This window comes from Littorina saxatilis, linkage group LG2 (assembly GCF_037325665.1).
Source record: "Littorina saxatilis isolate snail1 linkage group LG2, US_GU_Lsax_2.0, whole genome shotgun sequence".
NCBI lineage: Eukaryota > Metazoa > Mollusca > Gastropoda > Littorinimorpha > Littorinidae > Littorina > Littorina saxatilis.
This window is the reverse complement of record NC_090246.1, coordinates 14,121,903-14,145,156: the sequence shown is the minus strand read 5'-3', so window position 1 is coordinate 14,145,156 and position 23,254 is coordinate 14,121,903. Positions and strand designations below refer to the sequence as shown.

General features: G+C 43.8%; 2 protein-coding genes across 3 annotated transcripts in view; both read left to right on the top strand.

Annotated features, from left to right (window-relative positions):
• LOC138958263 (G protein-activated inward rectifier potassium channel 3-like) overlaps positions 1–23,254 on the top strand; it is a 347,146-nt gene that overhangs the window by 227,812 nt on the left and 96,080 nt on the right. The gene's annotated exons all lie outside the window — the stretch shown is intronic.
• The window catches only part of LOC138958261 (G protein-activated inward rectifier potassium channel 4-like), a 26,366-nt gene continuing 23,810 nt past the window's right edge, over positions 20,699–23,254 (top strand). The window contains exon 1 of the mRNA XM_070329371.1: positions 20,699–21,042. The gene's annotated coding sequence lies outside the window, so the exon portion shown is untranslated. The remainder of the gene's footprint in view (positions 21,043–23,254) is intronic.

The following is a 23,254-nucleotide window of genomic DNA, read 5'->3' as shown; positions in this document are numbered from 1 at the left end:
ATAAAGGCAGTAAGAAGCGTACATTAACCTTGAAAGTAACCCTTTGGCAAGATACACTTGCGAAGAGAAACAGACACGCATGAGACAGAAATGTACACCTTCAATCCAAACTGTGTTAGAAAAAACCCGTTATATGTATAGCACGTCGATCCAGTGCTCTCTTAATAGACACACACTGTCTGTAAATGTAACGTCTCGTTTTGTCAATAGATAAAGGGACAGTAAGCCTCCCGTAAACCATCACAGATACTGTCAGGCTTTTACACACAGTACAAAAACCCTTTCATTTAAACACTCACCGCTTGAGAACATCCTAGGTGCCCTCCGTAAAGAGCGAGCAATTTTCAAAGAATTTATTTTTGCGTGGTTTATCTTACCCCTGAACCATCGTGAACCCGTGTGATCCAGTTTCCCTTTTTCACAATGCAGTCGTCAGTTAGTAATTTGAGTGCGACTCGCTGTGAGCTTATCTGCAATAGCACGTTATTATGTACCTCTGACTATGCACGAAACAAACGGCTGTGGTTCACAAGAACTCTCGCGATGGCTTTTGACTGTTCAGAGGAACTGGCGATAGGCATAAACCGTTGTCTAGTACGAGAACCACGACCTTGCGTGACCCTGCTTCCGGGCTTTCCTTTTTTCAAACTTTCAAAACTTCGAATTGTACTGATCTTGTCTTGATAAAAAAAGAATTCTTTTATGATTTAAGAATGTTTGTGTAACAAGCTGTCAATTTATTATTTAGATTTTAAAAGTTAGGTCCAGCGCCAAAACGCACCACGGTCCGATTGTCTACTGAGACAATCCGCAAAATTAATTCTTTGAAAATTGCTCGCTCTTTACGTAGGGCACCTAGGATGTTCCCGTTTGGTGCGCGTTCGAATGGAAGGGTGTTTGTACTGTGTGTAAAAGCCTGACAGTATCTGTGAAGGTTTACGGGAGGCGCACTGTGCCTTTAAACGTTCCAATACCCTACAACTCTGTTTTTTTCAATTCTGAATTTTGGAACGTTAGCCGTCCATCTGTTTCTGGATTTGTGTTAGAACAATTATTCAGGTACACCGCTTGCCAATGTGTACTCATTCCAGGGAAAAGGCTGGGGTCAAAATGCACGTACGTCACGTACAGGCACCAGCCTTAAATGTGACCCTTTGGCAGGAAACCATGCTTCTTCTTCTTCTGCGTTCGTGGGCTGAAACTCCCACGTACACTCCTGTTTTTGCACTAGTGGAATTTTACGTGTATGACCGTATTTACCCCGCCATTTAGGCAGCCATACGCAGCTTTCGGAGGAAGCATGCTGGGTATTTTCGTGTTTCTATAACCCACCGAACTCTGACATGGATTACAGGATCTTTTCCGTGCGCACTTGGTCTTGTGCTTGCGTGTACACACGAAGGGGGGATAAGCCACAAGCAGGTCTGCACATAAGTTGACCTGGGAGATCGGAAAAATCTCCACACTTAACCCACCAGGCGGCCGCGGCCGGGATTCGAACCTTCGACCTTCCGATTAAGAGGCCGACGTCTTACCACCCCGCCACAGCGCCCGTCAGGAAACCATGCATTATAAAGAGAGACAGACACACATGATACAGAAATGCGCACGTTCAATCCAAACAGTTTGAGAATAATTATTCAGGTACAGAATGTGACCGCTTGGCAGGAAACCTTAGCCAACGGCCAAGCAGTGGCATTCTGCCAGCAGGTAGAAGCGTGTCGTTGACAAGTGGTCGTCATAACAGTGGGATGAGCTGAACCTCAGTAAGTATTTATCTGTTTCTTGTTCAGTATTTGCTTGCTGCCACTTGTAGAGGAGCATACCCAACAACCGTAGCTAAGTGTTTACATTTTCATCATTGTAGAGTTTTTTGGATGTGAGTCTTGTTTGTGAACGCTCGACACACGATAATTACACCCCCGGTATAGGGGTGTGTATAGGTTTCGCTCGATGTGTTTGTTTGTTTGTTTGTTTGTTTGTTTGTGTTCGCATATAGATCTCAAGAATGAACGGACCGATCGTCACCAAACTTGGTGAACAGGTTCTATACATTCCTGAGACGGTCCTTACAAAAATTGGGACCAGTCAAACACACGGTTAGGGAGTTATTGGTGGATTAAAATTGTACAAGGACTTATAGAGGGACATCGTAATGGTCAAAGGGAAATAACCATTCTCACTCAGTCACTGCCACCAACTGAGAAGGTTATTTCCCTTTGACGGGGGTGTTTTTCCTACCTCGTAGGAATTTCTTGTTGTTATTATTTTCTGTTGTGTTTCTTGTTTGCCCACTTGAAAGATCAGGATTTAATGTTTCGTGTTGTCTATTTTTAACGTTCCATAAACTTGCCAATGTCATTTTCTGGTTCTGCTATCTTTTATTCTCCTTCTTGTTCATGCTCTCTTTTTCTGCTGTATTCTGTTTATTTCGCATCCACACTTGTTCCTCCTTTCATTTCTTCTTCGTCTCTTACTTCATCAATAAACTTATCTGTTGTCTTCTGTGTATATATCTATATATATATATATATATATATATGTTCTTTGATAATTGCATTGCTGTTGAGGGAGGGAGGGGGACGATTTAGTAGGTAGAGGAAGGGATGTTGGTGGGTAGGTAGGAAGCAAGGTGTGTATAGATGACGTGTGAACGGACGGGCAGCCAGCCAGCCATACAGACAGACAAACGGAAAATGTGATTGTTATAGAACGCCGAGAGCACCATGTTGTCAATCGTTTTGCTACCCTCCGGCACATGCAATATAGCGGACTGTTCCTATTCACACGAAATGAAACACAAACAAAGTGTATTTTCGGAGGATGCAAAGTGCTCAGCCATGTTTCCCTGTTGGCAATTGGTTGGCAACTGTAGAACCTTCAGACTGTGGTAAAGGCAATTTGACTCATCATCTCAAATCTGCCCAGACGTTTACAGGGGCTAAGGCTATCCCTCCACTTGGTCACATACCAAACCTCACGTTACCAACTCTCAACGGCGTGGACGCTTTCTGTGCTAAGTGATTTAAAAAAAAAAAAAATTAAATTGAAAGCAATATTTCTTTTAAGATATACAACAATTCCCACGTATGTGTCCACGTGGAGAGATGATGTTATCCCATGAAAAAAGCGTGAACAGATCTGAACTATTTTCACAGACCGAACTGTGCCTGGGGTTCTGGATTTTAGTATGTGTCCAACTGGAGGGCTGCTCTTATCTCATGTCAAATGACTGGCCAGATCTGAGATGGCGAGCCTCACTGTTTGCACGAGAAGGAGTGTGCCTTTAACCGTCATCTTCAGTGGGATCAGGCAGGAGATCTGCTTACAGCTTGTTTGCAACGTGATCTTCGAGACGCTCATACCGGGTTCGTTAAGAACCCAATAATTATTATATGATACGACAAAGTGTATCGGTATGATCAAGTTATTTTGACTGGTTTTGATTTGTCCTTGGTTCGATGTCAAATACAACTCGGTTTTTATTGAAACTTCGTTTCCTGTTGCGTAACACAGTTCTGTAAATAATAGAAACAAGATCCTGTTAATGTCTTTTTAATGTAGTTATTTGAGTTTTAAACTTTAAAATAACAACTTACACAATTGTTTTTTTTTTACTGGCTTACGGCAAAATAAGCAATCAATTGTATTCTGGGCATAAGATATGGGATAAAATGTGCACACAGATTTTTAGTTTTTATATGGAATGGTCTGACTTTTATGCTTTTTCGAACATTTATTCCATATTCGGAGATGGACTCAAAAGTACGAGGTTTTGGACTGAGTGATAGCCACCCTTACGCGATTTCAGCACTCCAGATTTTACCTGTTGGTTTTTCTGAAGGGCCTTGCATTCAATAACCATTCTCAAAAGAAGAAAAAAAGTGAGTTGAAATAGCAATTACGAGGAGTCTGGAGGTTTCAAGTCGGATGAGAGAGGCTAATGTTCAGTGTCAATCCTCCTACTCTTGAGGCAATCCCGCATTTGAATGTTTTATATATTGTAAAGCGTACCAATCAAAGCGCTTGACCTAAATGCTTGAAACTTTGTAACGTAATCATCCTACATCTCAAGCTAATGTACACCAAATATGAAGTAATGAACACACGTGTAGGAATTATTAGCCTTTTAGAGGGTGGCATTTTTTTTTTTTGGGGGGGGGGGTCACCCTGTACATGTATCAAAGAGTATAGGGATGGTCTTTGCCCATGTAAAAGCCTGGCCAGGTATGTTTGAACGCGAGAGAGTCTGCCTTTAGCCGGGCGGCTCAAAACCTTTCTCGTGTTTTGAGCCTGAAACCGCGTCGGACTACCTGTAGTGGCGAGAAACAGGTGGCACTGATTAGTACTAATTATCACTCACCCCAGACTAATCCTGATGATCACGTGATCCACACTGTGACCCCCATCATCAGCTATGCACCATGTGTACAGCTTTGCGTGTCACAGGCACGTGAACATCGCTTTTTCGTTCAAGAAGGACTCCTTGCTCTCACACCAAAACAACAACAACAACAACAACAACTACAACAACAACAACAACAACAAAGACAGAGACAACGAATACAACAACAACAACAACAAACAACAACAACATTACTGTCATGCTACACTTTCTAAGCAAGTGACATTATACCGTGAGTGCGGTTCATTCTTGCAAACATCTCATACAAATTATCAACTGGTTAGTTTGACGCGTTGAAGTGAGTGTGTGTGTGTGTGTGTGTGTTTGTGTGTGTGTGTGCGTGCGTGCGTGCGTGTGCGTGCGTGCGTGCATGCGTGTGTGTGTGCGTGCGTGTGTGTGTGCGTACGTGCGAGCGTGCGTGCGTGCGTGCGTGCGTGCGTGCGTGTGTTTAATTAACATCAGCTTATGCATGATTACTTCATAATAGTGGCAAGTTTGCATGTCATTTGGTCTGACCTTTGTGCTCCTTCGAAAATAAATCGAAATTCAGGGATCGCCTTAACAGTACGGAGTTTGACATTCAGCTGTGATGCTCTATTTATTTGTTTCAGTTGAGCATCAGTTCAATTATCTCTTTCGCAAAAGCGGACATCGGAAGGAAAATGATTTTCAAATCTGTGCCTTTGTAAAAAACAAACAAACTGATAACCAACCCAAAAAGTGTGTAGCAGAGATGACATCGCAATCTGGTGAGAAAACTGCATGCTTCTCTGACATTCAAATAACCTCAAAATGTTTGTAACAGAGCATAGGAAATCAGCAGTGGCGTACACAAATAAGTCGCACTCACATTATGAGACCGTATGTTTAGTGGCATAGTGTCTGCGCCGCAAATGAATGAAGTAGACAGACGATTCGCACCCTCATGATTAAACTGCATATTTTTGTGACATACCGCTAATAAACTCCAAAATGATTTGTAACACACTGAGAAGAAATCGGTATTCACGTACAAAAGCAGTTTGCACCTTGATATAGAGACTGCTGACTGAAGCGAAAGTGGAGGGGTGAAATACCAATCCTGGATTGTGTTTTGTTCCAACTTAGTACAGTCGAACCTGTCCACAACGACCATCTAAAGTTAACGACCACAACTGGTCGTTTTAGACAGGTGGTCACTAAGGAAAGGTACATTTTATAGAATATAATTCGTCTGGGTTTTGTTTTTGAGTGGTCGTTGTGTGCAGGTGGCCGGGTTTTGAGAGGTGGTCACAAGGGCATGTTTGACATGTATAATAACCACCAACATATTTTGTTACAGAAGAAATCAGCATTTATAAAGAGAAACCATTTGCAACCTAATGATAAACGTGCTGACGCAAGCGATACTAGAAGATGCCGGGAATGCAGCAGCACGCGCGTCTCACGTTATTGTTGTCAGTTCTCGGCCTACAATAAATTTGCACTGCGCCCCAACACACGCGCACGTGCACTCAGTCACTCGTTTTTACACACACACATTGACAGACAAACAGACAGATACACACACACAAACACACGCACACACAAACATACACACACATACACAGACACACACACACACACACACACAAACACACACACACACACACACACACGTACACACACACACACACACACACACACACACGCACGCACATACACCACGACCCTCGTCTCGATTCCCCCCTCTACGTTAAAACATTTAGTCAAAACTTGACTAAATGTAAAAAGAAGGCCATAATCGAATCCGGATTTCCGGCATATGCCGGCATAATCCCACCCATACAAACACAAACACACACACACACACACACACACGCACACACACACGCGCACACACACACACACACACGCACGCACGCTCGCGCGCACACACAAGCACGTTGGGAAACACACAAACGGCAGTATAGTCTCTCGAAGCCGTAAGACTGAGATGTATTTTGTTACAAATTTTTATTTTTAAATGTTAAATTCCTGTTCCCATGGGATTCGTATTTTATCGCATTACCATAAATAATTTTCCTGGGCGCATATAGCACATTCCTGATTCTGTACACAAATCTGCACAGCAAAATTCATCCAACCCACTCACAGACAGACAGACTGACAGACAGACAGACAGAAAGACAGACAGACAGACACACACACACACACACACACACACACACACACACACACACACACACACACACACACACACACACACACACACACACACACACGCATACACACACTCGCGCACACATACACTCACACAGGCACAGGCACACACACACACACACGCACACACACACACACACACACGCACGCACACACACACACACACACAAACACACACACAAAAACACACACACACACACACACAAACACGTTCTTTCTCTCACCCACACCCATCTGGACCTACTCATAGCCCTCACCCCCCCCTCCTCCCTCTCCTTCCCTCCACCTCCAAACTTTCTGAAGTGATAAAGTTCGAGGTCAACATGATGATCTTCCCGGTGCCCGGAGGTCCCCTACAGGCATGGTCGTTTTGTGTTGCAGCGCAAAACAGGAGTGAAAGGTTTCGTGGCTCACACTGTCTCACTGCCCTCTGTCTGTATCTCTGTCACGCCCTCCAGAACAATAGAGTCAAATACAGGCACCATCAACAAATCTTGTTTCACACTGCATCGAAATCGAGCCCGAAATCGACTTTGCAAAGCCTTCGCGAAGTCGTTTTACCGAAAACTCAATGCGGTCAGCTTCGTGCGGTCAGCTTTGTGCGGTCAGCTTTGTGCGGTCAGCTTCGTGCGGTCAGCATCGTGCGGTCAGCTTCGTGCGGTCAGCTTTGTGCGGTCAGCTTTGTGAGTAAAGGCGGTCCTTAATTCAGCCCAAAGTCGACTACGTGAAGATTTCGCGAAGTCTTTTGACCGAAAACTCAGTGCTGAAGCTCCGTGCAGCCAGCTTCGCGAAGTCTTTTGACCGAAAACTCAGTTGCTGAAGCTCCGTGCAGCCAGCTTCGCGAAGTCTTTTGACCAAAAACTCAGTGCTGAAGCTCCGTGCGGCCAGCTTCGCGAAGTCTTTTGACCGAAAAGTCAGTGCTGAAGCTCCGTGCGGCCAGCTTCGCGAAGTCTTTTGACCGAAAACTCAGTGCTGAAGCTCCGTGCGGCCAGCTTCGCGAAGTCTTTTGACCGAAAAGTCAGTGCTGAAGCTCCGTGCGGCCAGCTTCGCGAAGTCTTTTGACCGAAAACTCAGTGCTGAAGCTCCGTGCGGCCAGCTTCGCGAAGTCTTTTGACCGAAAACTCAGTGCTGAGGCTCCGTGCGGCCAGCTTCGCGAAGTACACGTTGCGTAGTCGACTTCCCCCAGTTAAGGACAGGCCTTAAGGACAGCCTTTGCAAAATCTAGCTGTTTACCGAAAACTCAGAGATAAAGCTTCCTAACGCCAGCTTCGCGAAGTATACTCCGCTTAGTCAACTTCGCCCAGTTAATGACAGGCTTTACTAGGCTATAGTCGTAATAAGGAAAGGGACCACCGATCGCGCTTGGTATTTTCCCAACTGTATTTCTACAGTGTAAGGTTTGGCTCTCCCGAACATCAGTCACTCAATATTAAGGTCCTTCTTAATTGAGCCCGAAGTCGACTTTGCAAAGACTTTGCAAAGTCTTTTTTATCGAAAAACTCAGTGCCAAAGCTTTGTGCAGCAAGCATTAAAGCCTCACATTGATTAACTGGGCGAAGTCGACTACGCCAAGCACGGAGCTCTGGTACTGAGTTTTCGCGAATCAACAAAGGGGATATAACATTTCTTTCCCCATGAACAGAACACAGTTACCTGCCGTGGATTCTAAAAACACAGAAAATGTGGGTAACAGAGTTTAGTATTTCCCAACAACATATAGAGGTTATACACCGAGTTTCATTGGATTACCAAAACAAATACCGGTAGTTCACAGTTTATGAAAAGTGTGAGCGCCCACTGAGGGTCAGTAGGGATAAACATGCCATCTCACCCAACAGTTAAGTTTATTAAAATCAACTTTATTTAGGCGCCTGTGGTGTACACGCACATGACAAAAGGGCAACATTTTGTTCTTTCTGGCTCCACCGCTTTGACTTAGTTCACTTCCGTGTTAATTTCTTCTTTTCTGCCGAAAATCATTATCTGTCTGTGCCGCGCTTGAGGTTGGAAAAAATGAGAGAAAAAATCAAGTGTCCTCAGTGATTGCATCGCCTTGCAAGCGTTCGTGATTAGAGTACAATGTAAGTATGTATGTACATTTACATTTTATTATTGTTTTATTAGGATTGACTGGCTGTAAGAGGAACATAATTATGGACCTAAAGCACCAGTCCTTCAGTAATAACGTTTTTGAGTTTGAATAGGGAATTTAAAATAAGAAGAACAAAATGTTGAATTGTCTATTATCACGATTAGCTGACTTATCGTAATTTTGTTTGGGTACTAGCGAGGGTCTTCTGTGAGTCCGTGAAAATACATTGAGTCTATCAAAGGTCAAGTGAAGTTTTCTTTTTCTGAAATAAAGGAGAGTTTTGACTGGGGGGGGGGGGGGGGGGTGTGTGGATTTTGGTCTTTATGTGTTTGACTGCATTCGTGCCTCTTTTTAGAATAAGCCTCAATTAATGTACACATGCAAAAGTATATAGTTAACAAGAAGCCATCGCTCATGTCATTATCATCACAATCGGTCCCCTGACTGGGACAAAACAAACGAACGAACGAACTTTATTAAATGAGAGCAAACGAGACAGAAACCCTTCTCCGCGCTGTTCTGTTGCGCGCCGTCGACAGAGGGTGAGGAAAGTTCATCTGTGTCCAATTGGTTAACGTTGTCGGGCAAGATCGTCAGTTTTTATGCTTAAAACTATTTACCTTCTCCTATGTAAAAATTCAAAAACAAATAGACTGTCAACGTTCCAAAATTCTGAATTTAAAAAAGAAGAATTGTAGGTTATTAGAACGTTTATCCCCGAGTACGCTAGTACTTGGGCTCAGCAGACTTTAATCGTGTGTCTGTGTGTGTGTGTGTGTGTGTGTGTGTGTGTGTCTTTCTCCACTTAACAGCTTATTGCTGGGAAGCTACTGGGCGCAGTTCGTTCAAAAGTTGATACACTAACTTGATACAGGTCCGATTGATCGTATTAAAACTTCATAATGTTACCTGGGACCTAAATGCGAAATAAACCACAAAAACGACTTGGCGTAGGACGAATTCAAACGGAGCAACAGCCAGCCAGGCAGCCTCATAGAACAGCCAGCCAGCGCACAATAGCCTTAATTTCACTGGCAGAATTGTAAGAGTTGGTGGCTTGGTGGTAGGCACGTCCGCCTATGGCCAGAGTGATCCGGGTTCGATTCCCGGTCTCTTTTTTTGTGTTAAATTCTTGTTTACTATAATCTATTATGAACGTTTTAATGTTTTATTTTACTCTAATAATTTTTTTTATTGTGTAAAATAAATAAAAAATTTTTGTTTTTGTTTAAATCCACGTGCACAAGACAAAAACTTTCATACTGGGGGAGCGAGCCAGTCTGAAGAGTACTCGGGTCCAGCGCGAGCGTTTTTTATATCCAACAATTCTTGTTTTTCTTAATTTCTTCTCGTTTGTACTTTCATGTTTATTGCTACAGATCCCTCTAGCTAGAGTTGGAGTTGGGGTTCCTTACTGAATGAATTCAGCAGATCTTTTTTCGAAATTAATTCAACAAGAAATGTCACATCGCATAAGAGCATCTTTTCGCAAGGACATAATTTTTTTCATATCAACTATTAACAATAGCATTGCTGCATTCAGTGCACAATGGGAGTTATTTACTGAATTAATTCAGCAGATTGACAGAGACGTCACGAAATTAGTAACTCTTTGTTTCTGTTGGTTTTGATGGATTTGAATATTTATGAATTCACAAAATGTTCCACCACTTGACTTTACTTTTAGGCCAAAAAAAAATTAGGTGTGGTTACGGTAACATAGCCAAAAAAAAATAGGGTAGGAAGGTAGGCAATCATTTTTTTTTGTTTTTACTTTTTTTTCTAATGTGTACAAATTAAACCTACTTGACAGGGAAATAAGTGTGCGACTCGGGCGCTTTCGCTTTGATTGCGTTTTCTGCACTCGTTTTCTTGGTTTTTGTGGGTTTTTTTTTGACAAATGTAATAAAAAGTTATAGGGTTGGCCCCTAAAAATAGGGTAGATCGGGTTACTGTAACCACACCTATTTTTTTGTTTAGGCCTTATAAGTTCAACTTGTTGTGTACCTTTGTTGTAAACTGGATTTGTAAAACATGAATGTGAATACAAAACTATTTAAACCAACCAGTTCTACTCAGCACAGAGAGCACTCAGGATCTTGAGTGTTGGTGTGTGTTAAAAGATCGCTAGCACGACGAAGACTATACCTTTAAAACAATTCTGTCAACACGTTTTGTACATTGCAGCTGAAAGGTTAGTCAGGAAAAGTCAATGTTAGCTCAGACTGACGGACTATTAGGGTTTAACGTCCTCTTATACCAACTGGTCTATATTGGGACAGGTATTGGTAATACGTTGAAGATATGGTGTGATACTTTGATTCGAACAAGCCCGCTGTGGCTGTCTTCTTCGACACACCAGCATTGGGTTTGTCTCGTCAAAGTATCGAAAATACGATCATGATAATCGGAGACGAGAGATGATGCATGCGTGTCTTCGTGTTTTCCAAGCCCTGAGACTTTCGCTGTGAACGTGGGATCTTTTTCGTGCGCATGTGTTCGGACACCGAAGAGAGTCTGCACAAAGTTGACTCCGAGAAATAAATCTCTCGCCGAACGTGGGGATCGAACCCACGCTGATAGCGACCAACTGGCTACAAAGTCAGCGCGCTACCAACTGAGCTACGTCCCCGCCCAGCTCAGACTGGGAAGAAAGGAAGGGAGAGGCGGGTAGAAAAAAAGGAGGGTATGGTAAATTTGGACACCCGTTTCAAGAAAGGCGAAAGAGCTAGGAAAAGGCGGGTGCAAAACGAGGGGAATAGGGTTGGGGTGGGATTTGAGGAAAAGAGAGACGGAGTGGGAAGGTGGGTGCATGAGGTATGGAGTGCATATTATTCTACAAGACGTGAAGTCAACCGTTCAGTTTAAGACAGGTGGAGAAAAAAAGCCGATAGAAAAGGCGGGTAGAAAACGAGGGGAATGGAGCTGATGGGTTGGAGGGTAAGAGAGACGAGGGCATTCTGATAATCATCGGACCACGCTATCTTTTCTTTTCTTTATTTGGTGTTTAACGTCGTTTTCAACCGTTCAAGGTTATATAGCACCACGCTATCGCTCATGGTCTCTCTGACAGGATGCATAATTACTGCGTGGAATCTATCAAAACAAGAATACAGAGTTATTTCCCAACTGAGACAAAAATGATTGCAGATTGGCCGACTTCGACAGTGATCTCCGTTCTGTTCTTCACAGTTATGATAAAGACATCGTTCTTGAAGGTTAAAACAAGTCGAAATGTTGAGACTGCTGTGGGAAGGAGACCGTGATATTGTTGCATCACTCCCAACTGGTTACGGAAAAAAAGTATCGTCTGCTTCGTAGCCAAAGTTGATTATCACGTGACACTTTTGCCATATTTAGAGTTGTTTGCACAGTAAATACACCCGCGAAAGATAGCTCGCTTGAATCTGTCTTACATATCAATTCCTTTGTAATTTAAAAATTACACACCATGAAAAATCATTATCGACGATCGCGAATCTGCTTATATCAATAACACATTACGAAAAGCTCTAAATATGTAAAAAAAAAAAAATAAAAAAAAAATCGATTTCTTACCCACAGAAAGAAAACCAAGGCATCCTGTCAGGGATAAATGAGACCCGAAGGGAAGTAACTCATTTTGACCTGAGTTCAGTAGGAGAGAGGGGTGTATGGGTGCATTGCCGTGTAAATGACACGAATGAAAGAGGGTCGGCAGCAACTGCGACACAGCTTGTCTGTGTGAGTCCTTTTCTTTTCCGACAACTGCTGTGTAAAGGTTACACTGAAAACGGGTCTAGCTGTCATTTGCAGTAGTAGACCGGATTTTTAAACAGAAAATTAAGTCAAAGATCGGAAGTAATTGCAACAGAATTTTTTTCTCGCGAAATGTCATCACAAATGGGTTACAAATCATATATAAAAAAAGTAGAAAGACACCTGTTTCCAAAACTGAATAATTAGCATGTGATGACGTCATGTTCGCCACAGACACTCAATATCAAAGCCAAATGCAAGGTAGTACTCCTGAAACACTCTGTTCCATAGGCATCGTTAAAAGATCCAAACTTATAATAGAAATAATAAAATCTATTCTGTCAACGACACATTTTTGTCAAATACGTCACATCCGGTGTGCTGATGACGTCATAATAGACACGAAGAACAGAAAATCCTTTTTTCGAGCCGACCCTAGCCGAGTAGCACCTCGTTCTGAACGTATTTGCGTATTATGCTGATTTAAAACAGAAATCAGCAAAAGAGAAAACACTGTACAGAACTGTCTGCAAAAAACTAATTCGTTGCAGATTTGTGCAGATGTTAAATTGTAGCGGGTCCACTTGAGCTGTTCATGCTTTCGTAGAAGGAGACGAAAAATGGTCAGCATTAATTGTTCATCTGGCTGCATGTTCATCTGGCTGCATCTCATATACACATATAATTAAGAGTCAGTATCCAGCGGCAATACCACATCCATATCTTCAGCAAGATCAGGCAGCCCAAAGACACTGGGAATATCAAGCAGGTCACTGTCAAGTTCTTCGAAAGATGGAGAGTTGGTGCAGCTTAACCCCTTACATCCTCCACACGCCACAGAGCACACCAACCCATGCTTTCTGCAAGTGCAGCGTTTTGACTGACAGTCCTTCTTGCAGTTGCATCTGACCACTCTTAACAGCGCTTCTGGTGCAGGGGGTAGGTCTGTCGTTCGCGGTTCTAGCTGCTGTCCAGCCGATAGGTGCCATCCCCACTCTTCGGGTGCAAGATCAGCTGACAAGTTGACCCATTCCTGCACATTTTAAACAATTAGTTTTAGATGCATAAAAGTGCAGATTTTCTCTGTTTGGATTGTTATATTTTGCTTGCGCCATCCATCGCTTATTTCGCATTAAACACCAAAACTCATCCGGAAGATTTTTTTTAAGAGGAATTTGTTCTCATTTGTAATAAATATTTACACAAAAGGTTACATTCAAATCATTTGATTCCTATACGTAAATCATCAACGTAAGCAGTAAGAGGTAAAATCATTATCACTGACTCACCTGAACCTGCAGGTAGACCCTGAGACTGTGGTACTTGGCAGCAGCAGAGGTGGGCGGGAGACTCTGCACATCCACTGAAGCTGAACATGTTGCCACCTTCTCGCAGAAGCGTTTGTAGCGGAGAATGTCAAGGCTTTCACCTTTGCAGCCGTTGTAGAGGTGGATGAGGGCTCTCTCTCCTGCAGCGACGATGACTTCTTTGGTTCGTTCTCGGGAGCAAAAGATTCTACCTTGCTCATTGAAGATGGAATCGGTTTTGATCTTTTTCAGGGGTTCACTTTTGCCTATGCGATACAGTTTGGACGTAGTGTCGCAGCCGTTTATGGCATGTACGAAGGGCAGAAGTTGACAAACAGTGTGTCCAAGAGCTTGTTTCAGCCACTGGATGTGCCAGACTCGCCTTTTGCTTGACTGCTTGTCCGAGCGAAGAAATACGGGTTGATCTGTGAGTCTGACATGATAGACCAACAGAACAAGTAGATCAGTGTCTTCCCCTATGACAGTTGTTTTGTTTTCCGCAGCGCTCTTCATGGCTGTTTTCACGATCAGAGTGTCAGCATCTGCTTGAGCGTGTAAAACACGGCACCCATCGTACTCTAATGCGCTTCCCAGCATGAAAATGAAGGCCTGTTTGTTTCTGGCGTTTGACAGGAAATGGTCCTTCCGTGAGGTCAACACCGTATCTTTTGTGAACATGACGACCGGTCCAACGGCACCCGACGATCGTCTCAGATGAGCAGTGTCTTTTGTGGTTGGGCCTGAATCGTACCCATCAAACACAATAACCGGGTTCCTGTATCGTCGGTTTATATAGTCAGCATACATCTTGCAGATGTTTCCAAAAGTTTCGAGTTTTCTCCAGGGTACTTTGTGAAGGAGAGACCCTCCATCCAGGATGACATGCTCGCTTGCGTCCTCTTCTCCGGGCAGCAGTGTCTCTCCTTTTACTGCTGTTGCTATGGCATCAACCAAGGTGGACTTGTGAGACTCCCGCAGAAGACCCGACGGTTCAAAAAGTGAAGCAGGTGGTGAAGTCAGCTCAAATTCGAAAGAAGAGGGTAGATCAAACTCATCTGGCTGTACGCTTGCAGCTGTCACCAAGCGCTGGAAAAGAAGTTGAGGGTCAACTTGAATGATCTCTCCTTCAATTTTGGCGCTGGTTTGGATGTCCATTGTGACCGCTTGGTTCTTCCTCTTGAACTTGAAGTCTTTCACTGAGGTACCAACCATACTCTGCAGAATAGCTCCCCCTACTGCCTTTGCTGTGTCAACGTTTACAGTGGTGTCAGCAGTGACCCCTGTGCAAATATTGCGAAGTGTACCATCGCTTGTGAAAGGATTGCGAGGCAGAAGAAATTTCAGCATGGACTTCATATCTGTCTCGTCTTTCCCTTGCCTTGATCCTCCAGACTCGGCGTGCTGGTCGCTGGTGGTATATTCCATTCTGGTGACCTCTTGCATGGCATTATTCATTTCTGCACAGGCAGGCATGGACAGAAGCCACTGTGTTCTTTGGGAGTCCCCCATCCCTCTCCCTCGAGTTAGTCCACCCGCTGATTTGACGCTTCGCATCAAGACTTGCTCGATGACGAGATCGGTTGACAAGCCAGCCCAGTACCGGTCACTCCTCCTCAGAACATGATACCCATGTGTGAACTCGTGAAACACGGATGGGTGGTGTTCCTTCAGTTGTTGCATGTCCTGTAGATAGATATGGACAGATTTTGCATAGAGACTGTGACCTGCAGCAGCGAGATAGGGAAGCATTTGTTGCAAGCTGTGTAGATGCAGTAACCAGTTCCCCGTCCGTTCAGCTCTCAGGAAGCGTCTCATGATGTCAATCATGTTCATGTATTGCAACCAAAGCTTTGCCATACGCTGCCCCTGAAGATGTTCTTTCGTCTGAAGCAGCATCTGTTCGATTTTGATCAATTCAGGACTGTCGTCGAGTTCTTCTACTGCCATTTTCTTATTCAGCACTTTGTCGAAGAGAGCGAGTGCTGAATAAAGACAAGTTTGCTCAGTTTCGGTGCCATTAGTCGCCTGTCGATCAGGTGGTGGGTCTTCGTGCTCAGAGAGTCTGGAAGGTTCTCCAGGTGCGCTGTCATTTACAGTGTGTTCTGCTTCAGTCTCTTCCTCTCCGGTCTCGTCTGTCCCTTCAGCACAGTGGATGTCTAGAGAGAAGCCAAAGGTGATTGAAGAAATCAGAGCATTCAGCACACTGTCGACAAGAAAGTGTCCCCGAACACCTCTTGCCACTGCTTTGCCTGAGAGCATGTGCAGTACAGCGTTTGGAGCAAAGGCCACTTCCAACAGCTGCTGGAGCCCTGATCCTGACATCAGACGTCCGATGCAGCCGAGAAAGCTCATTTGGGTGTGAAACCCTCCCAGACGCAGGACTAAGGAATGCAGGTCACTGTGAAGGGGCTCACTGTTGACAATGACCTTTGCCCTCCACCACAGGGGCTGGTCAAACGTCAGTACTGGTGTCACGTTGTTCTTTTTAGCCAACGAAGTCACGAAGAGGAGCGTTGAGTACACACAGCTCATGTTGGTTGGGTCCATGTCTATCATTGGGAGAAAGGTGATTGCACTTCGTCCTGGATATTGGCCATCACAGACTGCCTGCATTGTTCCAGACCACCCTGGGCGGGGAGATCGCAGAGGCCATGAAACTTTCCACACCAAGTCCAGTTTTTTCCTGTCGTCGTTGGTACTGAAGTCGTGCAGCAGTTCATACACCAAGGAGAGACTGATCGTGGAGGGGTCAAAATAGCGCACTGGAATCGAACCGACGCCCATCAAACTTTTGTTGGTCACCCGTTGGTCTCTTCGAATGGAATTGTGCTGCTTTTGGCAGGGCGTGGCAGATGCTATTATTCCCATGCCATGGAAAGTACCTGTCCCGTCCAGAGTCCGAATGTTGTGGTCCACGTTGTCCGCTACGAACTGAATTCGGCTGTCAGGAACAGTACCGTAGAGATCAACTCCTTGAGAAACTGCCGCACATTGTTCAAATCGCCTGACCTCAGCGTACGAAGAACAGAACCCAAGCTTGTTGACATGCTCAACGATAAATTTGGAGCCAAACAAGTGATGAAGTTCCACAGCCAGTCCTACCTGAAGAGGCGCGAGGAGTATTTTCGGTCTTGCTGCCTGAGCTAAGGCCTGTCCAATGGCAGCAACTTTGATGTCAGGTTCTTTTTTCTCGTGGAGGAGTGTTTTCAGAAATAGGACCAAGGAGGGCGGAAGATACTGTAAATTTGAAGGCAGATCTCCTATCTGTGTTGGGGAAGGGTATGTCTCCTTCGACGATATCATGTCTTTGATGTCTGCAAGAAGAAGCTTAGATGCTGTCTTGATTATACGAATCTTTTCTGCAGCAACATCTTTTTCCCTGGCAGCTTCGGAAAATTGTTTCAAGATCTTTTCAGCTGTTGAACGAAAAGTGACCACATTTGCCTTTCCTTGGATGCTGGTGATGATGACTGCCCCTCCAAAATGATCCAGTAGCTTCGTTTTCATGTGTCTTTCTGTGTATGGGTCAGCTTCTGTGAGATGGTCCAGCATTTTTTTGCAAAGGTCCCCCAGGGTTGTCTGTTCATCATCGTTTTCTTCCAAGTATTTGGCAACCCTGAGAAACGCTTTGTTTCGTTCCTCGACTGCTGGTCTTCCAGGCCTCCCGATATCATCACAATTCATGCTATTACTGTCGCTGCGAAAAGCCAGTGGAACATTCCTCTTTGTTCGAAAGTTGACACTACACTGATGGTGATACATTGCGTCGTAGGCATGCAGATCTTGGGCATAATGTATACGCATGCGTACAGTTTCGGCCCACTTGTCACCTTCTCCCCGATCTGAGCATACTTGCAGCAGTTTTTCCTGGAAGTTGAAGGTGCGGACAGAAAACACTGAAATTCCTTTTTTTGCATCACTTTTTGCTGGCAGCCCACAAAACAAGCAGTCATTTCTTATGTCAAATTTTGCTTTGCTAGAACGCAGACTGACCGTCGATATTTCTTGCTGTGATTCTGCTTCATCTCGTTTTCTCTTCAAGTCACGCTTGATTACATTTGTATTACAGTAATTGTAACGGCATGACCTGTGCACCACCTGACCAACTACAAACTGAAGTCCATCGCATCTGCTCTGACTTGCTTTCAGAAGACCTTGAACCCCCTTTTCCGTTTGCACTACTGGGTCCTCTCCGTCCTTCACGGAATGTTCGCATAGAGCGCAAGTTTGGTTTTCAGCAGAAAAAGTACCTGTATGTTGAGAAGGGATAAAAAAAAAAGTACTAAAACTGACACAGTCTATTTTCAAACCGACACTAACACAGAGAGAAAGAGAGAGAGAGAGAGAGAGAGAGAGAGAGAGAGAGAGAGAGAGAGAGAGAGAGAGAGAGAGAGAGAGAGAGAGAGAGAGAGAGAGAAAAACAGACAGACAGACACAGACAGACAGAAAAAGAGAGAGAGACACACACAGACGGAGAGACAGACATACCGCCTGCCAGCCAGCCAGACAGTACACGGAAAGAAACAGAGAGAGAGAGAGAGAGAGAGAGAGAGAGAGAGGGAGAGAGAGAGAGAGAGACATACAGCCAGCCAGACAGTACACGGAAAGAAACAGAGAGAGAAAGAGAGAGAGACAGAGACAGAGTTGGAGAGGAAGGGCAATACTAAGAAATTAAACATACACCAATGTTAACACCTCGAATATCATTTCCTGAGCAATTAGAAAGCGCTCGCTCGTCTACGAGAAATAAAGCCAGTAACCCTCAACCGAACATTGTGGCGTGACATGCGTTCCATACAAAAGTCTGCGAGTCAATCGAACTGATCATGCTTTTCCTGTTCGTTCAAACTCTCATAATAGCAGTATTTATCAAAAAGCTGTTTAATGCATCAAAGCAATGTATTTACGTATTCACAAAGTAAAACGCTTACCTGTAACTGTGTTTTTGTGGGGAAAATCTTCATTAAATTCAGAACCACCGCCCGACGCCATTGTCTGTTTACCGGATGCATTCCGCCCTTTGACCTTGGACATTCCAGGGCGCGGTCTGGAACCATGCGGTTTCCGTGTACGGCTAGCCACGATTGCCAGAAGTACATTTTTGTAGGAAATGCGCATAGAATTTATTAGATTAGAGCATCTAAATCCTTCTACTTTTTTCTACTTTTTGGATATGTTATTGCTTGATCATTTTTTGACAAATTGCAGAAGGTTTCATTTCTGTTGCAATTACTTCTTATCTGAAAATGGGTTCTTTACCACGCTATAGTGCTAGTGCTCGCAAGTTGCTCAGTACCCAGAGCACTGGAACGGATGGCCTTGTCATTAAATATAATAGGCCTACGCTCGCTTCAACTTGACACCGTAAAACGTTGCAGCACCCCGCCTCGACGCTAGCATGTTTGCGGATTATCTTCAGTCTCACGATTGTTTCGTAAGTAATGCAGTTTTGAAATTACTTCTTCACTTTGATTTAGAACTGTGATTTTTCGAAATCAAAACGGAAAATGTACGCCATAGGGGGGTTCCTCCTTTTTTGGGGGGGCAAATCAGCAAAGTATGCTCCCCCGGAAAATTTTTGAAAAACGGTTAAAATCTGTGCAATCAGTCTGGTGCATTCTGGGCAGGCTTGTTTTGATGGTTAAGAGCAGCATTGTGGGGGGGGGGGGGGGGGGGTACCTTTTTCTCATCGGATTTCACATTGAATAAAATTTGTTAGAGACACACAAAATTTATTTAAAAAAAAACAAAAACAAAAAAACCCTCAAAGCAAGGTACATGCTTTTTCCAGGGGTGGGGTTCCGGAACCCCTGGACCCCCCCCCCCCCCCCCCCTGGGTCCGGCCCTGAACGGACTGGAGGTACTTGTCATTTTGTCTTGTTTCATATATATAGAAACGAAGCTGCGGTACCACGCTTTCTTGTTTGCCAAGTCTCATCTGACAATGTTACGTAAGTAATAGGCCCTACCATTTCCGAGTGGTCTCTATTCGCGGCTTTAGTTAGTTAGTTAGTTAGTTAGGTAGCCGGTAGGTAGGTAGGTAGTTAGTTAGTTAGCTAATATGTAAGCTACTTAGTAAGTCAGTTAGGTAGGTAGGTAGTTAGTAAGCTACTGAGTTACTTACTTAGTCGGCTACTGACCTACCTAACTAAGTTAGTGAGTGAGTGAGTGAGTGAGTTAGTTAATGCGTGAGGCAGTCAGTCAGTCAGTCAGTCAGCTAATGATCAACTTTAGCTTGTGAGCAGTTACTTCATGGAGTGCGTGCCTGATACAAGGAAACAAAGTTCACGTTCTCTTCAGATTCTAAGCTGCGCAGAAGTTACAAGTGTGCCTTTGAGTGCCTGTGAACAGCAAGAGAACGATGAAGTCATAAACTGCACTGCACAGGTAAACGTTGGTCGCGCAAACCCCGTTCCGACCGTGACAAACTTCAAAGGCCTTCTACACGTACTGTCAATGACTGAGAGATGCAAAGTCATGAAGACAGTGCACATTTGTTTAAAAAATAAACTTCGTGATTTCTAATGACGGAAGGAAGAAAGGAAGGAAGGGAGGAATGAACGAACGCATAAACGCACGAAAGAACTCACTAACTAACTAACTGATTAACTAAGTAACTAAAGAACTAAGTAACTAAAGAACTAAGTAACTATGCAACTAACAAAAACAACGAACGAACCAACAGATGAAAGAACGAACGGACGAATGAATGTACCAACGAACGAACGAACGTCGGAACGACGAATGAACGAACGAACGACACTCTGTGTGTGTGTGTGTGTGTGTGTGTGTGTGTGTGTGTGTGTGTGTGTGTGTAAGCGCGCGTGTGTGTGTGTTTGTATGTGTGTGCGTATGTTTGTGTGTGTGTACATGCATGCGTGCATGCGCGCGTGCGTGTGCGGTGGGTGTGTGTGTGTATAAGTGGCTGGGTGAGGGTGTGAGTGTGTGTGTCATAGTCGCCTGATGATCCGGAACTAGTATCCCTATTCTGTCCAACAAATTCAACGCTTGAGTAGCTGAAGCAGATGTTACAACAACACACATTTTACCTCGCAGCAGCGGTTCTTTTAATGTCACCGCTTGGACTAAAAAACAATGCCCTGCCTGCGTTGAGGAACTTTGTGTGGTGTAGTTTCATAGGTAAGGGCGTACACGATTCATGGCCGTGTTGGGTTGACAGTCATGTAAAATATCACCGGCTTAGCACAGGCCGTGTCACACAGCGTTCGTTGACATTGTGCGTCTCGCAAACTTGCTTCAGAGTGTGTGTAGAGAGAGAGGGAATTCAGCATCGGAGTTTGTGTTATATTCACTTCAGTGTGAGTAGATGTCTTTCCATCTTAGCATGTACTAAACTCATTAGTTTCAGTCTCTGTTGATTTTTCTCAGCAGTTATACTCATAAACTGAATGAGATAGAATAATAGTAGTATCTCTTCAGTGTGTGATGTGTATTCACTTTAGATTATGTGTAGAGATTTTCAACATCTTCGTTACGTAGAGAACTACTTCAGTGTGTGTAGAACTGGGTGGCCGAGTGGTAACGCACTTGCGCTCGTAAGCGAGAGGTTGCGAGTTCGACCCTGGGTCAGGGCGTTAGCAATTTTCTCCCCCCTTTCCTAACCTAGGTGGTGGGTTCAAGTGCTAGTCTTTCGGATGAGACGAAAAACCGAGGTCCCTTCGTGTACACTACATTGGGGTGTGCACGTTAAAGATCCCACGATTGACAAAAGGGTCTTTCCTGGCCGCAAAATTGTATAGGCATAGATTAAAATGTCCACCAAAATACCCGTGTGACTTGGAATAACAGGCCGTGAAAAGTAGGATATGCGCCGAAATGGCTGCGATCTGCTGGCCGATGTGAATGCGTGATGTATTGTGTAAAAAAATTCCATCTCACACGGCATAAATAAATCCCTGCGCCTTGAATATGTGCGCGATATAAATTGCATAAAATAAAAATAAAAAAATAAAAAAATAAATCCCTGCGTTTAGAACTGTACCCACGGAATACGCGCGATATAAGCCTCATATTGATTGATTGATTGATAGAACTTTCAATATCGTAGTGCTAACCAAGGTAATTTTCTTATTCGCGGAGACTTCAAGATCGTAGTGTTGCAATATTTGCCATTGTAGTAAAACCTCTTTATTCACACCGTATAACCGGTTGATACGAAGAAACTACCCACGCTCCGGTTCAATCCATTTCAGCTCTCACGCGGCAGCAAAGCGAGGTGAGTTGCTCCACAAATTGCATCATAACTTTCACAAAAAGACATTTTATCGTATTATTGTTGTTTGCACTTTAGCATAAGAAGTATGCGTACCATATTCCAGAATTATTTTATTATTTAAATGCACTTGTAAAAGGGGAGCAAAGAATATTGACACATTTCAAGCGTTCTGCGCCAAAATGTTGACTTTTCATTGTTATTATGGAATATTTAATGCAAGTAAAAGATTATAGTCAACGGGAAAGACAAGATTAATCAATTCTTGAAACATGAGTGTACTTTTTGGTCTTTGAAAAGTTGCAATTCGATTACATGTCAAGAAATCGCGTAGCAACCCTAAAAATTGCCGGTTGATACTCTCACGCTCGGTAGGGTGAGACTCTCACGCAAAGTTTTTATTCTCTGGTTGAGACTCTCACGAATGATTTTTGATTTATTTGAGCAAAAAACAACAACAATTTACTCGTTTATGCAGGCAATCTTTGATTGTCCGGTATTTTGCCACTGATTCCTGTTCTCCCCCCCCCCCCCCCCCCACACACATATATACATGACCCCTCTCCCCATCATAGAGTTGTTATGTTCCCTTTTCCCCTATTGTAGTTTCGGCAAACTCGGGGTGTACCGCCTCTTTACAGACAGTATGAGTTGTCATTCATACCCTAATACACCCCTGATAATGTAAATGTCCGAGAAAACCCTCACTGTTGCAGATCCTCTGTTATTGGGGAAAACAAGGATCATGGTGATTTTCTTGACATGATTCACTTGAATTTCTGCTTGTTCATGATCAAAAACTATATTTAACTACATTTCTAACTGTATAAGAGGCATGTTTGGAAGTGGATTGTGGAGTAAATATGTAAACCCGAAATACATGAAGTAAATACTAATACTTTGGCTCGGCTCGTTGATTTCATTAGAAACTCTCCTACTCTTTGTCTTAGTGAAGTTAGTCAGGTCTCTGATCAGATCTTCGTCCTCGCTTGATTTCTTCTTCTTCCTCTTCTTCTTCTTCTTCCGTGGTAGGACTGGGTTCTCTCGAACGTTGAAAAGTCCTGCAGGTTGTCCATACACTTTTGGATTTCTGCCGTTCTGACCCAGTGACTGTGTAAAAAACATATCTCAGTGACGCAACATGCTCTCTCCAACGCTGGTGTCACTCACGTCAGTTTCAATTAAAGTGACAATCACTTTGCCTTTGCCGACTCTGATTCTGAAACAGACCAGATCTGCAAGTCAATCAATGCTTTGTGGATGAATGCTTGCAAGGCAAAACAAGTAAAGGGAAGTAA